At 33.5% G+C, this 16,219-nt stretch overlaps 1 protein-coding gene across 1 annotated transcript in view; it reads right to left on the bottom strand.

Annotated features, from left to right (window-relative positions):
• Window positions 1–16,219, bottom strand: part of LOC140436080 (uncharacterized) — a 1,443,853-nt gene that overhangs the window by 17,640 nt on the left and 1,409,994 nt on the right. The window lies entirely within an intron of this gene.

Below are 16,219 nucleotides of genomic sequence, written 5' to 3'. Positions count from 1 at the left end.
TACATTTATGTGTCACCCTCCCGAATTTCTTGTCGTACTGTAGTTTGCAGATGTTCACATGCATAAATTGAAGTAATTGATATGTTGTAGGCTAGGAGCGCTATATCGAAATGTACTCTACTGTATCAGCAGTCATCATTTCGGCGCTAAATAAACAACATTTTGAAATTACAAAAACTTTGTTTTTTTAGTCTAAAAATATGTATATGAAAATTATAGAACATTTAAGGATTATTATAATGGTATGATAGTAAGGGAAAGTCGCCTAATATTGGATATTTAAATAATTTTCAATAATACATTATCTTAAAACCTGTTAAGAGTTTTTTCTAATTAAGTGAACAAAACTAAAGGTTTCTAACATAAAAAATTCTGTGTAAACCAAATAGTTCCATTGAATACTACTAGATGGAATCATATAATTATATTCATAAGGAAAATAAAATTACTGTATTTGGTTGTATATCATGAATTCATGAATCATAAAAACTTTTATTTAAAAAATCCTTTATAAAAGGTATATAATTATAATACAGTGATGAGTGCCTTAAGAACCGGCAAAATAACGCAAAAGATAGAAAACATAATACGTTGTGAAATAAAAAGAGATGAAAGTAGTAGAGGTGGGAAACTATCGATAGAAACCTCTAATTTACATTACATTATATTAGGACTATCGATAGTTTCCCACCTTTAGACGTTAGATTATGAGCTAGTTGCCTTCAGTCATAATATCTATTACAAGTATGACGTCGAACATTAACATTTTTTAAATTTCGCATAAAGTAAAAAAAGCAAATGTAAATAAACAGTTTAATTAGTAGTAATTTGATAATTAATTCTGTGTTGACGAATACAGAATAACAAGCTATGATAATTATTCTGTATTGAGAAGAGTGTATGCGACGTCTCAAATCATAGTTTATTTTTGATCAATACTTTAATTTTGGATAAAAAATACTCCTACTTAAACTGTTTTTACTTACATTACGTGATACGTATTACTATGACTGAAGTCAACCAGCTCATAAGCTAACCTCTAAAGGTGAGAAATTTTCGATAATTCTAATGTAATGTAAAGTAAATTATAGGTTTATACCGATAATTTCTCACCTCTACTACTTTCATCTCTTTTTATTTCACAACGTATTATGTTTTCTATCTTTTGCGTTATTTTGCCGGTTCTTAAGGCACTCATCCCTGTATATACAGTAAGATGCAAATGTATGGAATAAATTCATTCTTTCAGAAACAGACGACTTTAAAAAAAATCTTAAAACACATCAATTTTAATTTTTGAATGACCATCAACTGATATATGTGTTGGACATTACGTCATCAGTGTCGGCGTAATGACGTAATCGACGATTTTTTTAAATACAAACCGAGGTGACGCGACAGCTCATTTGAAAGGTCTGCTTATCGTCTTTGCAACGATGTAATCACTTGAATATTTATTTCTACAGGGTTGACCAAAATTATGAACTTTGTTATTTAACATGGAATTACAATAAATATTCATTCACTGAACTAAAATATACTAAGAAACTCCACTGGGAATAAAACAAAATAATGTTTTCAGCTGGTTCCGAAAAAAAAAATACATTGATAACAAACAATGCTACATTATAATCTGAAATTAATTATTGTAGTAAGTATTCCAAGTTATTTTTTAAAATAATTTAAATTAATATTGTCATTAACTCGTCTTTATTTGTCAATAATCTGTGAGTCTGTCAAATAATAAACGTCAAATTTTTACTCTTAAGCATTAATAACAGTACTTACAAAACTGAAACTAACAGAAACAGAACGAATCCAGATTTTAATCATGATTGGTTATGGAGATAGAGTGAGGACTCAAGCAGAAGTTCGTATTTTATTTAATGGAAATGCTACTCCAATCGTGAAATAATTACTCAATCAACAGTAAGTAAAATTGAAAAAAAAAATTAGAGAAACGGGCCGTGTTAAAGATCTTCCCAGAAGTGGTACAAAATCAATATCCGAAACCAAGAAACTGGACGTTGTACTGGCGTTTCAAGAAAATCCCCATACCAGTTCTAGATAGGTCGCACTAGATAATAATGTCCACCAATCAACTGTTGTAAGAGTGCTAAAATAGGAGAAGGGGCATCCATACAAAGTACATCTGTTCCAGGAGCTATTAGAAAATTACTTTGATAGAAGAATCGAATTCTACGAAACCGTTATGGAAAAATGTAACAGAGATCAGGGTTTCATACAAAAGGTACTTTTTTCTGATGAAGCGTCTTTTATGCTGAACGGTCACGTAAATCGCCAGGCATATCGATACTGGGCACGTGAAAATCCACATTGAATGGAAGAGTATAGGACACAATATCCCGAGAAGGTAAATGTTTGGGCCAGCATTATAAACAATCAAATTGTATATTTTGAGGAAAACTTAACACTGCTTCTCGTTATCTAGAATTTCTTCATGTTTCTTCTCGTTATCTAGAACATGATGGGGCTCCCCGACACTACGGCGTTGAGGTACGAAATTATCTTAATAACGTTTTCCCAGGTAGGTGGATAGGTATAAGGGGGCCCATCGAATGACCACCAAGGTCTCCAGATTTAACTCCGTTAGACTTTTTTTGTGGGGATATTTAAAGAGCAGAGTGTATCAAAATCGACAGAATAATGTAGATGAGTTGAAAAAGCGCATCAGAACGGAAATTGCACAAAAAACACCTGAAGTCATCAAAAACGTTAGGAAAGAATTTATTGCCCATCTTACATATTGTATTATTGCCGAAGGTCGTCAATTTGAACATTTGTTGTAATTTAATTGTATTTAAGTAAACATTTATTGTAAGTTAATTGTATTAATAAACCAACAGTGTTTATGAATTCAATTCTTTTTTATCAATTGCTTTATGATATGAGTTTAAATAAAATATATGGTGTATATACAACGCTTATTTCACAAACAAATTGACTGATCTTTTTTATTTTCTTTCTGTGATGTCATGCCAACGGATACTGACTTAGTCTCCGGATTGTGTTCCCGAAACAATGTCCAATTTTCCAAAACACGTGTGGCTATGCTTCCTCCCTCCAAAAACTGTTACACAAAAAACAGCACTCATTCAGTTTCTCTCCAAATTAAAAAAAAATCACCTCCGACTCGTTTTACAATAATAATAATGGAACTCTTTCCGCAAATTGCGTCTCCCGCCTCTATTGGTTATCTTGTACAAACTTCTTTCCTTTTCTTACAGATTTAGGAGTCTCTTCGCACACAAGAATTTTGAGAATTTCTACCTGGGTCTCGATTCGTCTACAACTATTGTGCTCACTAACTTAAACTTAAACACAAAAACTTCTACTTCTCTACACACTGTTCTCAAACTGGACTTCTTTTTGTGGCTATTAAAAACAGAATAATGATTCCACACACAGTTTTTAAAGTGGGCTTCTGTTCTCGATTTTAAAAACACAATTCTTTAAATCTCCTGGTTCAATTTTCAAGTTGATTGTCCTATTCTCCTCCCCTTGTACTTTCTAGCCAATCAACATTCATTCATACAAATTCATTCCACTACCAAACTTCAAATTTTCCTAATTTTAAATTTCAAGAAATCAAGCATGTTTACTGTAATTGGTTTTTCCCCTAATTAACAGGACATGATATCGACTAAGCTTTCTTTAGTTTTGTTACAGGCAAACGCCTCTTTGTAAAAGATAACATCTATTCATAGCATTACCTTCGAAGAAAATAATATACAACCCATACTATATCTAACATTAATTTTGAACTCTTATCTGCTACAAAACCATGTATCATTATTTGTAAAATTTTAAACAATACTTTCTTACTTTCTAAATAATCCCGAATTATTTTTCTATACAAATGTTCTTAGAAACTATTCACTGTTTTAAATCGACTGTTCTCCGAAAACACTTATTACAAATAAAACATATTTATAAATTTTTAACCTATATAGGGTCTTGAATATTTATCACCTCATGGTATTTTTAAAATAAGATTAAAGAACATTATCTGGTTAAACGCTTACCAGGTTTACATGATAGAAGCCACTAAATACGTAGGTAAAAACCATTTAAATATTGTTAACTTTGTTAATGAACACAGATTTGTCGATAAATTTAAATGATCTCGTTTTAAACAAATTTACTTCATGGCAACGTAAGACTTCCAGGAGTTGCGAACCCGAGACAAGGTGTCTCTATGGATCCTCGATAGTAACTGATTAAAATGACATCTTTATGAAGGATGTATGAACAAAGCAGTCCATGTAACTTGAATTGTGTGACTTCATTCTTCTCCAGCACTCCATCTCAAAGGGATCAATTTGTTTGCCCTCGTATCTGCGAAGAGTCCAAGTCTCTGCTCCATATAGAAATATTGAGAATACAAGGGCACTTACTAGTCCCATCTTGATATTTTGAAAGACAGATCTGTCTTTCGTGAGTTACACTAGACCCGAGATAGATAAAACTGTCCACTATCTGGTATTACTGTAATATGTTAGTCAGTTGAATAGTGTGGATTCTGTAGACCATCATTATTTTTGTCTTAGCTTTCTTTCTTTCTTGCTCATTTGCTGCTATAGGTGTAGTGTCATCAGCAAATCTTAAATTGTAGATTTTCCTACCAGCCACTGTTACTTCACCGGCTCATCCATCTAAAGCCATCCTCATGACATGTTCACCATAAATGTTGAAAAAGTCAGGTGACAACACGCATCTTTGTCTAACACCTCTCTTGGTCTTGAATCGGTTTGAGAACTTCTGATCTGATCGTACTGTTGCTATACTAGACTGGCATGCCCATTTTTATTAAAATAGACCACAGATTTGTCCAGCTTACACAATCAAATACCTTTTGGTAGTCAAAGAATCATATAATCATAGGTACTTGAAATTCTCTACACTTTTCAAATAAGTTGTCTCAGGGTCAGGATTTGTTCCCGTGTACCTATACCCTTTACAATCCCCCCTTGTTCCTGAGGTATTTGGTAATGTAGATAAGTTTTAATTTGTTTTTGGTGATATGCAACAAGAATTTACTAAAATGTGTTATTACTGTTATTAGTGACAGTGTGCGGTAGTTTTCACATCTGGTAGCAGTTCCTTTTTTGCGTAGAGGGATATAAATTAAGGTATACCAAACAGATGGCCATTTTTTGAATTCCAAACAGTGACACAGATAGAATGGATAATATGTAATTCTTTGTTACCTAGTAACTGTAGTATGCCACCTGACATTAAATCAATGCATGGGGATTTATTTTCCTTTATCGATTTAATTACGATGGAAATAACTAGAGTAATAGAAGAAAACAAAAGCTTGAAAGTACTCAGACAGAGCATGTCCATTGGAAGAAAAAACGTCCACAAATTAAGAAATGAACAGGGGCAAATCATTGAGGATAGAGTTCAAATTATGAACACGATAGAGAGTTTTTATAGACAACTATATAAAGAACAGCAATGCAACCGGAGTGGATCATTACCAAAGATAATCGTGGCTGGAAAAAGATTATGGCAGGTCCTTGCCAAACTATTCACTAGATGTTTGCAGGAAGCAATAACACCAACCCAGTGGTATAACGCAGAAATTATCATACTTCATAAAAAAGGGGATGCTACCGACCTGAGGAATTACAGGCCCATAAGTCTACTTTTACATATTTATAAACTATTTACAAAAATAATTATGAAACGACTAGAAAATAAATTGGAATTTTATCAGCCCATAGAACAGGCGGGTTTTAGAAAAGGCTATGGAACAAACGATCACCTACTGGTAATATAAAATCTTATAGCACTGAATGCACTTATGCACTGAATATAATGAACCACTAGCTTTAATATTTGTCGACTATGAAAAGGCATTCGACACCGTAAATCAACAAAAAATGTTGGAAGCCTTGACAGAATGCCGAATTGACTATCGGTATATAAATATAATTAAACACATATACCAAAACGCAACAGCCAGTATTAGAGTGGGTGATCATCAAACGAAGAAATTTCCGATACAACGTGGAGTACGCCAGGGGGACACCATATAGCCGAAACTGTTCACTACGCTTTTGGAATATATATGTAAAAGGGCAAAACTGACCGACAATGGCATAAACATAAACGGAGAAAAGCTTAGCCATCTAAGGTTTGCAGATAATATTGTACTACAGATGATGACAAATCTTGTAGTCAGCGAAGATATATGCATAGGAACAAGATCCATAGACCAGGTAATGGCCTATAAATACCTAGGTCATGAGATTCGCATAGGAAAAGATAACCAAACCGTTGAGCTTCTCCGTCGTATAAGACTGACTTGGGCAGCCTTCGGCAAGCTGAACCATATTTTCAAATCATCTGATATACCAATATGCCTTAAAAGAAAAACGTTTAATCAGTGTGTTTTGCCAGTGTTAACTTACGGTGCGGAAACGTTGATCATGACAAGGAGAACAGTTCAAAAGATCCGTGTGTGTCAAAGGGCGATGGAGCGTGCTATGTTGGGCGTTTCACTACGAGACAAGATCCCAAATCGTCAGCTACGACAAAGAACAGGAGTGGCTGATGCAGTAGAGAGAGTAGCAACACTTAAATGGAACTGGGCAGGTCACGTGGCTCGAATGACAGATAAAAGATGGAAAAGCGAATACTGGAATGGAGAGCAAGAGATGATGTCTACCGAAGCAGAGGTCGTCCACCAACACGTTGGACTGACGATCTAAAACGTTGTCATAGGAATTGGATGCAAGAGGCACAAGATCGAAATAGATGGAAAATTATGAGGGAGATCTATGTCCAGCAGTAGATAAGCGAAGATTGAATGATGATGATGATGGTGATCGATTTAATTGCATATTTGACTTCAGTGAGTAAGACAGTACGTTCTCTAGGGAAGTCAGAGCGCCACTGATTTTCTGCTGGTGTCTCGTTATTTTTATATAGCTCGCCACACTAGTTTTGCCACGTTTCCAATATTTCGTCAGTATCGGTCTTTAGATTACCTTCCTTATCTATTGCAGACTACGTTTGAAATTTAAATTCTCTGGTAAGGAATTTGATATTCTAAAATAAATCCCTCGGTTCATTTCGACAGCCATGTTCCTCCATATCTCTGCATATTTAAGAGATGTAGCGTTGTCAGCGTTGTCTTTGCGGCACTGTATTCTGATTCCTTTCGGTAAAGTTTTGTATTCATCGTTTGTTCCGTATCTAGTTTTATGTTCTTTTCTGCGTTGAATTTACAGTCCACGTATTATCAGATATCCACGGTTTACGGCCCGTGGAAACCGCTGCATTACGGTCTGCTGAAACCGCTGTCTTTTGCAGACTCGATTACCTTATCTTTGAGATAGATCCCAGTGCTCTCAGGGTCACTATTTACTTGTTCTAAAGAAAGAGCTTCTTCTAGATTTTGTTAAAACTCATTGATTTTTGATAGATTTAGAGACATGACTTTTCTTAGGGATCTTTTGGGGACTTTAAAACCAAGTCAAACGTTCAATACCATGAGTTGATGATCGCTTCCACAGTCTGTACCAGGATATGTTTTACAGTTGATGGCCGACGACTTTCATCTTGATTTAGATGTAGTCTCTTTGATTTCTTGTTCGTGCATCTGGGCTGCGCCATGTATGTAATCTTCGTGGATGATGTTGATAGAACTTGTTTGTAATTGTAAGATGTTATTTTTCACAGAACTCCATTGGACGGTCGCCATTCTCATTTCTTTGCCCCAGTCCATTTTTGTCCAGCACTCCTTGAATATTTTCTCAATTTCTCTCAACACTCCAAATTATCATTAGTTTACGATTCGGAATAGCGCTAACAGTTTCTTCTAGGTGACCATAGAACCTGTTGATGTCTTCTTCTTGTGCAGCTGTTGTAGGTGCATATATCTAGATAAGGTATATGGTATTGGTGGATATTCTTATTTTAATGGATATTATCCTATCATCAACAGTATTATATCCAATTACACAGTTGTTCAATTTAGAGGGTACAATTATTGCGACTTCATTTGTACTTGTATTATTTAGGCCTGAAAAATAGACGACGTTTTACAATGCCTTTTACCTCTCTAGTGAGTTTCTGAGAGTCCCAGTACCGAAAGATTGTGGTTTTCCACTTCTTTTTCAATTATGTGCAACTTTCCAGGATTTTGGATCAATCTCTGGAAGTTCCATGTAACAATTCGCTGACATTTTCTTAAATTGAGTGAAAATTTGAATTCAGTCGCACAATTTCTGCCAGGTGCCTGGTCCCTTACACCTTGGCAGCCGGTAGCAATTTCACACGAACCAATCCAGAACCGAGATGGGGCCGAGCGTGAGTCGTATAAAACAAATGTATAGAGGATCTCATAGATGCGCCATATATGTGATCTTATAGATAAATGTTTGTAATATGTGTCCCATATTAAATAGAGAGCATGTACATATAACCTTTGAGGTCAGAATCCATGTTGATCTTCTGCTAATGTGAAAATATTTGATTTTATGAATTATCACTTTGGTGGTCGTGTTTAGATGGTTTAGGCAGTTTTAGAATCATTTTTATAAGATTTATTTTTCTATAATTTAAAGGATTCTAAAGGCTTATGGAAAGGCTTTTGACAAAGTCAAACACGTGCTCTTGCACATGCTCTAGATGAAGCACAAGAAGGAATAAAAGTCAATGAAAAAATCGTGAACAATATCATGTATGCCGATGATACAGAACTGATTGCTGGTAGTGAAGAAGAACTACAAATTCTGTTAACCAAAGTAGTGCGAGAAGGAGAACTATACGCCTTAAGGTGAATGTAAAAAAAACCAAAACAATGGTAATTTCAAAAAAACACACAGCAGTTATAAACATACTAGTCAACAATAATCTAGTTGAACAAGTGAAAAAGTTTAAGTATCTAGGCTGTTGGATACATGAAACCTTAGACCAAGAACAAGAGGTTAAATGTAGAATAGAACAGGCAAGAAACACATTCTTAAAGATGCGACAGTTACTCACTACCCGTAATCTTGATTTGTCCCTACGATACCGCATGATAAGGTGTTATGTGTATAGTGTACTATTACACGGCGTGGAAGCTTGGACGTTAACAGTCAGCTCGTTACAACGTTTAGAGAGCTTTGAGATGTGGGTATTTCGTCGTATGCTGAAAATTTCACGGACCGACCGCGTTAGACATGAAGAAGTTTTAAGGCGTATAAATAGAGAACGTGAACTCACAGAAATTGTCAAAAAGCGTAAAACATCTTATCTTGGACACATATTTAGATACGACAGGTATAACTTCCTTCAGCTTATTATAGAAGGGAAAATAGAAGGCAGACGCGACCCGGGTAGACGACAAATGACCTGGCTGCGCAACATCAAATATTGGACAGGATTAGACTTTCAAAGTTTAATAAGGAAAGCCCAAAATAGGGAAGACTTTGCAGAGTTCATCGCCAACCTTCGCTAAGAAGACGGCACCTAAAAAAGAAAGGATTCTACTCATCTTAAACATCTTTTTAAATAATCTATTGTGTATTGGGGATAAGCAAAACATACATTTATGTTAAAAGCATAGCAAATCATCGAACTTGAATTTGACTATTTAATATGACCTCCACCACTGTCGGTAGGAACAAAAACAAAATCGACTATAGCGCCGCAATGTGGATCAGGATCAAAAGGCCTTATGTTGGCTCTTACTGAATTGAACTTCCTATTTTTGCTCCTGACTGGACGGTATTACACTTTAAATTTATTACTGAATCCCGTACGAGAAAATCTGATTTGTGACTAGGTATGTGCATAATGCCTTCCGTTGTTTTTGTCCATTTAGCCAAGCAAGTTTTAGTTCTTACGCGGTGATATCTTTTTTACAGTTTTGCAGAACTGATACACCTTTGTTATATAAGCAAAAGTGGTCCATTTTCTGGAATTGTTCCCAATTTTGAATTTTTTATAGATACTATAAATGGATATTTTAAAAATACAAGCAAATAAGATGTAAATGTAGCACTGAATATAATTGTCTGACTTTTTATAATTAATTTTTAAATGCACAATTACTATTAAAATTAATAACCTAAATAAAATATACCATTTTTCAAATAAACAGTTTTAATGCTGTATTATTTATTCTTCTTCTTTTTATCGTTGGATATCATGTTCGCTTCAATATTTGCGTGGCTTTATTGAGAGCAGCTCTAAATAATGATGTTGATTTTCCATACCATTGTCTTAGATTTTTCAGCCGCGATGTTCGTCTTCTATAAGGACTCGTTACCTTGGATCTTTCCCTAAAAGATACGATACAAAAGTTGATATTTATCATTATATCTCATAATCGGACCAAAGTATTTCAGCTTACGTCTCTTTATTATAATGACAAGTTGTGTTGTTTTTTATTTAGTCGTCAAAAAACCATCTCATTTCTTTCTCTGCCGATCCAGCTTATTCGTAGGTAGTATTTGTCTGTATACCCACATAAAGCGTAGCCTCACTTAAAGTCCACTCCTCCACTCCATACAGTAGCACTGGTAAGATACAGCAATATGTCATCCGAACGCGAAGGTCAATAATAACCTCGTATCTGCAAAGTTATTGTTATAAGTAACAATTTAATTTGCTTATAGGGGGTTGAAAGAGGGAACTGAACAGACTGGAGATAGGGTAAGCAAATAAACTGAAACGTTTGCAAACGGCTACTCTTGTTTTGGTTGTAGAGCTGGGTCGTGAGTAAGGTTTCTTTATGTGAGGAACTGGGAAACTAACTACAGCAAAAAATAAATAAAAAAAAAATACTAAAAGAGATTTCCTGGACAACAAACACAAGAAGATTAGTAAACTATTTAAATTGGATGCCGTTTAAAATACTCTTGCTGGATAGAAAGAAAAACTTTTCTTTCCTAAAAAATTTTAAAGGTGAAAATCTTTTTAAAGGAAATAATTTTAAACTCTTGGTTTAAAGAGAAACATTACATATCTATTATTATTTCACATTATTATTTATTACAAATAAAATTATTCAAATTTATCAACTAACCTTACATTGGCGCTATTTGTAGCAATTTAAACAAATATTATAAATCAAAATATCTTAATTTTGATCAACATTACTTACATTGAGTTTATTCTTTAACAAAACATTCTTCTAACAAAACAAAATTTAAATTTTGGTTTTGTACAAAATGACAGAAAAGGATAATACTGACTGTCATATGTCGAAATAAAATATTAAACTTTTTTTAATTATTAATTAAGTATTAAGGTTAAAACATAATGACGGTATTAGATTTTTGTTTCGATACAGGGTAGCGGGAAGCCGCTTATACGTATTTCGACCTCTTTAGGTCTCCTCAGAGCGGTATAGCCACTGCTCTGAATCAAAACAAAAATCTTTCCCGTCCTAAAACATTAGTTATCAAAATAAATATTTACGGACGTAACTACGCCATCTAAAAACAAAAAGAGAAATCAAACGATTTCTACCTGACAAAACCGAATTCAAATTTTGTTTTTTCAAATTTTTTCGCCAGGTGGAAATTGTTTGATATCTTTTTTTATTTAGGTTAACTTTATTTAAAGGAAAACTGAAATATGACAATTAGCAATCCATAGAACTTATAATTTTATTTATTTATATTTTTTTAAATTTTTTATGAAAGCAAATCTTTGTATATTAATAAAAAATGTTTATTTTTCTTAGAAAAATCTTAACAAAACCTTGCTTCACTGGCTATGTATTTCCCTTTGAAATATTCAGAAAAATTATTACCTTGGAATTGTATACAAATAAAACACACTGTCCCAAACAAACTGCAAATGATCTGGGGTGACCCATGGAGACACAGAATGGACAAATCTTGGGAAGTTCAAACATTGAATTGGATTTCAGCTTATCCTGGATGATAATGTATTCTTCTAAACTCAATTGCTTAATTCTTACTTAAAACCATGTGGATTTGTTAAAACGTTGGAAAAGCTGTTTTTCAAAACCCTCCTCATGGACTACTGCATTCAATAGAACGGATTTATTAACTCACTAAACAAAGACTGCCAAATAGTATTTTGAGTTTAAATTCACCTCTTAACTCATGAAATTAAGTAAAAAAATTGCCAGTTTTGAAAACTATATGCCGAGATCTTATATGTCCCGAACCCAAACTGCTTCTCTTCTAACTGCTGCTACACTACACATTACTGAATTCCCGATGACAAACAATGAATAACAATAAAGAATTTTTAGAAAATCCGGACTAATCAATGAAACCGACTCCTAACGTGATTCATCAAAGAGTGATATCATTGTCCCAAAAAATTCTCTTCCCCGCATCAGCAACCTAAGTGGAAAAATTCATTTTTACTTGCAACGCAATATCCAAGCGGAATCAAGATCAGACGAAAACAATTTGTGTTAATTATAAAAAGACTAAAATGTTTATATTATCAATCTCAGCGACGCAAAAAGATTGAGAATATTTTTCGGTGTTTTAATATATACGAGGTAAATCGAAATGCTACAAAGTACGTTCCTCATTTTTACAGATGTAGGTCGGGCTCATTCTATTCGGCCTTTAATTTCTACGGTTGGATCTCAGCTCTCATTGATATTACTGCCGACATACACGAGTTTCTCTACTCTGCGCAGTACGGTAGCTCTGAATTTTATACGGTCATCCTGTATACAATTTTTTTTGCTAACTGTCATATATTTACTTTTCTTAATATTGAGTTTTAATCCATACATCACAGGTCTGGTTTATTCTGTTCATTAGATTTTGAAGGTCTTCTCCGCAAATAGATAGCACTAAGGTATCGCCGGCATATCTAATAGTGTTGACGGTTACATTATTCTAGTCACATGATGCCAGTATAGATTTATAATTATTCATAAATCTTTATCATAAAATTCATCTGCTGCTAATAATTATAGTATTTGTATGTCGGACCGTATTAAAAGCCTCCTCAAACTAGATTTCATAGATACATATATTTTGACTTAGATCAGTCGTTATATACAGTACTATTTTTATACATGTGTCAGTACTGAAGTACTCTCTGTACTTGTATACTGAACAAGGATACTTTCGTACCCAATCCACTCCCAAATCCGAATTGTGCAATGCTAATCCTACCAAAGTCGAGTCTTTAAAATTATGATAAGTTTGTTTAAAATAATACTAGATAATAATAAAAAAATATTTAAAAACTACATAAAACCACTATTAGTTAATATCCTCGTTATAGATTTTAATAAAATTTTAATTTTAAACAATTTACATGCTGTATAACGGACTCTCTTCATTGCGTAAATGGTTCATTCTACACAAAAGGTGCTAATAAACATTTTTGTTTAAAATTATCTTGGCAACATTTTTTATTTAAAACATTTTTTTCCACGGCGTACAGATTCTTGGTGAATCTATTTTTTTGCGTTTTTACCCCCCTATGTTGGGGTTTTAGGGGGAAGCCCGCGGGTAAAAGTGGTAAACCTTTTTTGCATCTTTTTTGGGGTCCCAAAATTGATATTCTTGGCAAAATTCAGCTCGTTCGTATGATTTTTAGGGGTCAAATCTCTGACGACTGGACTATTTATAGAGTTAGTCAAAAATATAAATTTATACGGTTAAGTAAATAAATTAATTGTGTTTTAGTGTTAGTGTTACAAAACTAATTTATTTAAAATAAATATTTCAATATATTCTGTCTTTTTATATGGAACAGAGGCATGGACAATAAACCTAAGTGCTAGAAGACTCCTGAAGTACACACCATGTCACTAACTAGGATGTATGGTGTAAAATTAACCATGACAAAGACCTTTATAACAATATTAAGAAGCGCAAAACTAAATATTTGGGACACGTGTACTGGAGGAAGATATTATGAGCTTTTAAAGTTTTTTTATGAAAGAGAAAATTGAAAAAAGCAGAGGCCTGGTAGAAGAAACTCAATCAGAATTTATTGTGTTAAAAAACATGATTGCTGACGACGCAGTCATAAACCCCCATATGCTTTTAACACGTGGATGTATAAATTATAACTAAAGATATTAAACGGTAGACCTAATTTTTAAAAATCCTACAGGGGAAATTTTGTTATAGTACACTTTCGATAAAAAAACTTTTATGTGTTTAAACTAAATAAAAATACTAATATAAAAACTATCTGTAGTCAATCACGAAAGCTGTAGCATTTTCGTTTTTCCCTGTACATAATAAAACACCCAAAAAGACTCTTTATATTTTTGCGTCTCTGAGATTGATAATATAAACATTTTCGAGTCTGTTTATAATAATTATAATTGCTTTTTCGATTGATCTTTGGTCCGCGAACGAAATAAACAGAAATCTTTCCACTTGGATTGGTGGAAAAATGTATGCTGAGAATGATTTTAGAAGACAAGATCACTACTCGGTAGAGCAGCTGCCAGAGCAGTTGATTTCATTGTTTGAGTCCGGATTTTGCCATCGAAAATTCGTTTTCGCTTAATTCGATGAGTTTTGGTTAGAAGGAGGTGATTTAATGTCGAAATGCTATGTGGCAGTCACCAGTCCCTATTTTTAACCCCCCATAAACAAGTAAAAATTGTTATAAAGCTAAATAACACATTTAAAACACACATAAGTTTAACTATAGAAATAGGGTACTTTGTTTGATTTTTTTTTAATTTGCCTGATGCTGAGAGATACAAGGCGCTTTTAGGAGGAACCTCGGGGTAGGAGTAAAAAACTTTTTTGCATCTTTTTTGGGGTCCACAAATTGATATTCTCAGCAAAATTCAGCTTATTCGTATTAGTTGAGGTCTGAGCATACTAAAGAGGTTCAGTGGCATTTTCGTCTGACAACTGGACTATTTACTTTTAAATAAATAATTTGATTGCTTTTTTTGGTTGATGTGTTGAATAAAGTTTTAAATTTAATTTTCTTAAAAATGTTTACAAAAGATACCTATAAAAACAACCTTTACCTTTATAATACGGCAACGATTTGCGAAAATAAATAATTTAGTAAAATAACTAAAATAAGTTACGAACTTCCTTTAGAATAGAGAAAAACCTAAAGAAGTAAGCAATAAAATATCTATTTAATTCAAGGTCCCATTTAAAAAGATTGCTAATATCTTTATGATATTCAAATTGTGCAGAGAGCTGTTAGTAGAAGATAACCCAAGAGGTGATGCCCGCATTATATCGCTTAATCTACCCGAAACACTTTCCATAAATTGGCGCTAGAGGAGCGTATCCGCTTTGCTAGCAGTGGGACGTTACCCGGGAAATGACGTAAGTATAAATAAAGGGAAGTGCACAGACACTATTTTCTAATAAACCCCTTCTAAGACATTGTCTAAGGGTGACGGTAGTCACGTCTTTAATCTAAAATGGCGGCTGCTGTCTCGACAAAGCCGAAATTTATTGTGACGAATAACCCCTATGCTCAGAGACGTAACTTTTTTTATTAGGTATTATTAAGAAATATAATTGAGATTTATGTAAGTAATTATCAAATAAAACGTAGACAATATAGAATAAAATGATAATCATGGAAAAAATCATTGCTCTCCCGATTCTGATTACCTGACAGCCATATTTTCGTATATGTGCCACTACAACAGGCCAATGTTATTTTTTGTATATAAAGCCTTGCCGTTTGATTTGTTCGTAAAATTATTGTTTATTTATTTACAGAGAAAAATTTAAAAACCGCCTTGGTCTCATGGGTTCATTAAAGCACTTCGATGCATCTACGCGCCTTTGGTCCCACTGCACTGAGAAACACATGACACGACATAACCTAAAATTTTTATATCAGTCTATGTCAACTGTGACTGTGTGTTATAACAAGTTAAGAGTGTTGATTTTATGCATTTATCTTCAAAATTGGAATATAATGTAAGTGCCAAATATTATTTTAAAGTTATTATTTTATACTTATGTAATATTATATCAGAATGTTTTCTCGTAAACGTAAATTGACAAATCAATAGTTACAAAAATATGCAGACAATTTTGGAGAAATTTTAGATGAAGATGACTGGAAACCGTTCGAGAACTCAGATAGTACTGAATCATTCCAGTTTAAGTGATCCAATTCAGAAAGTGTAGAAAATTAGCAGACATTCATAAATAAAACAACAATAGGCAAGACTATCAGAATTTGACATCAATATCGGTAGCAGGTTCACAATCAAATGAAGATCCATTATATG

Source organism: Diabrotica undecimpunctata, chromosome 3 (genome assembly GCF_040954645.1).
Source record: "Diabrotica undecimpunctata isolate CICGRU chromosome 3, icDiaUnde3, whole genome shotgun sequence".
Classification (NCBI taxonomy): domain Eukaryota; kingdom Metazoa; phylum Arthropoda; class Insecta; order Coleoptera; family Chrysomelidae; genus Diabrotica; species Diabrotica undecimpunctata.
This window is presented reverse-complemented; position numbering and strand designations above follow the sequence as displayed.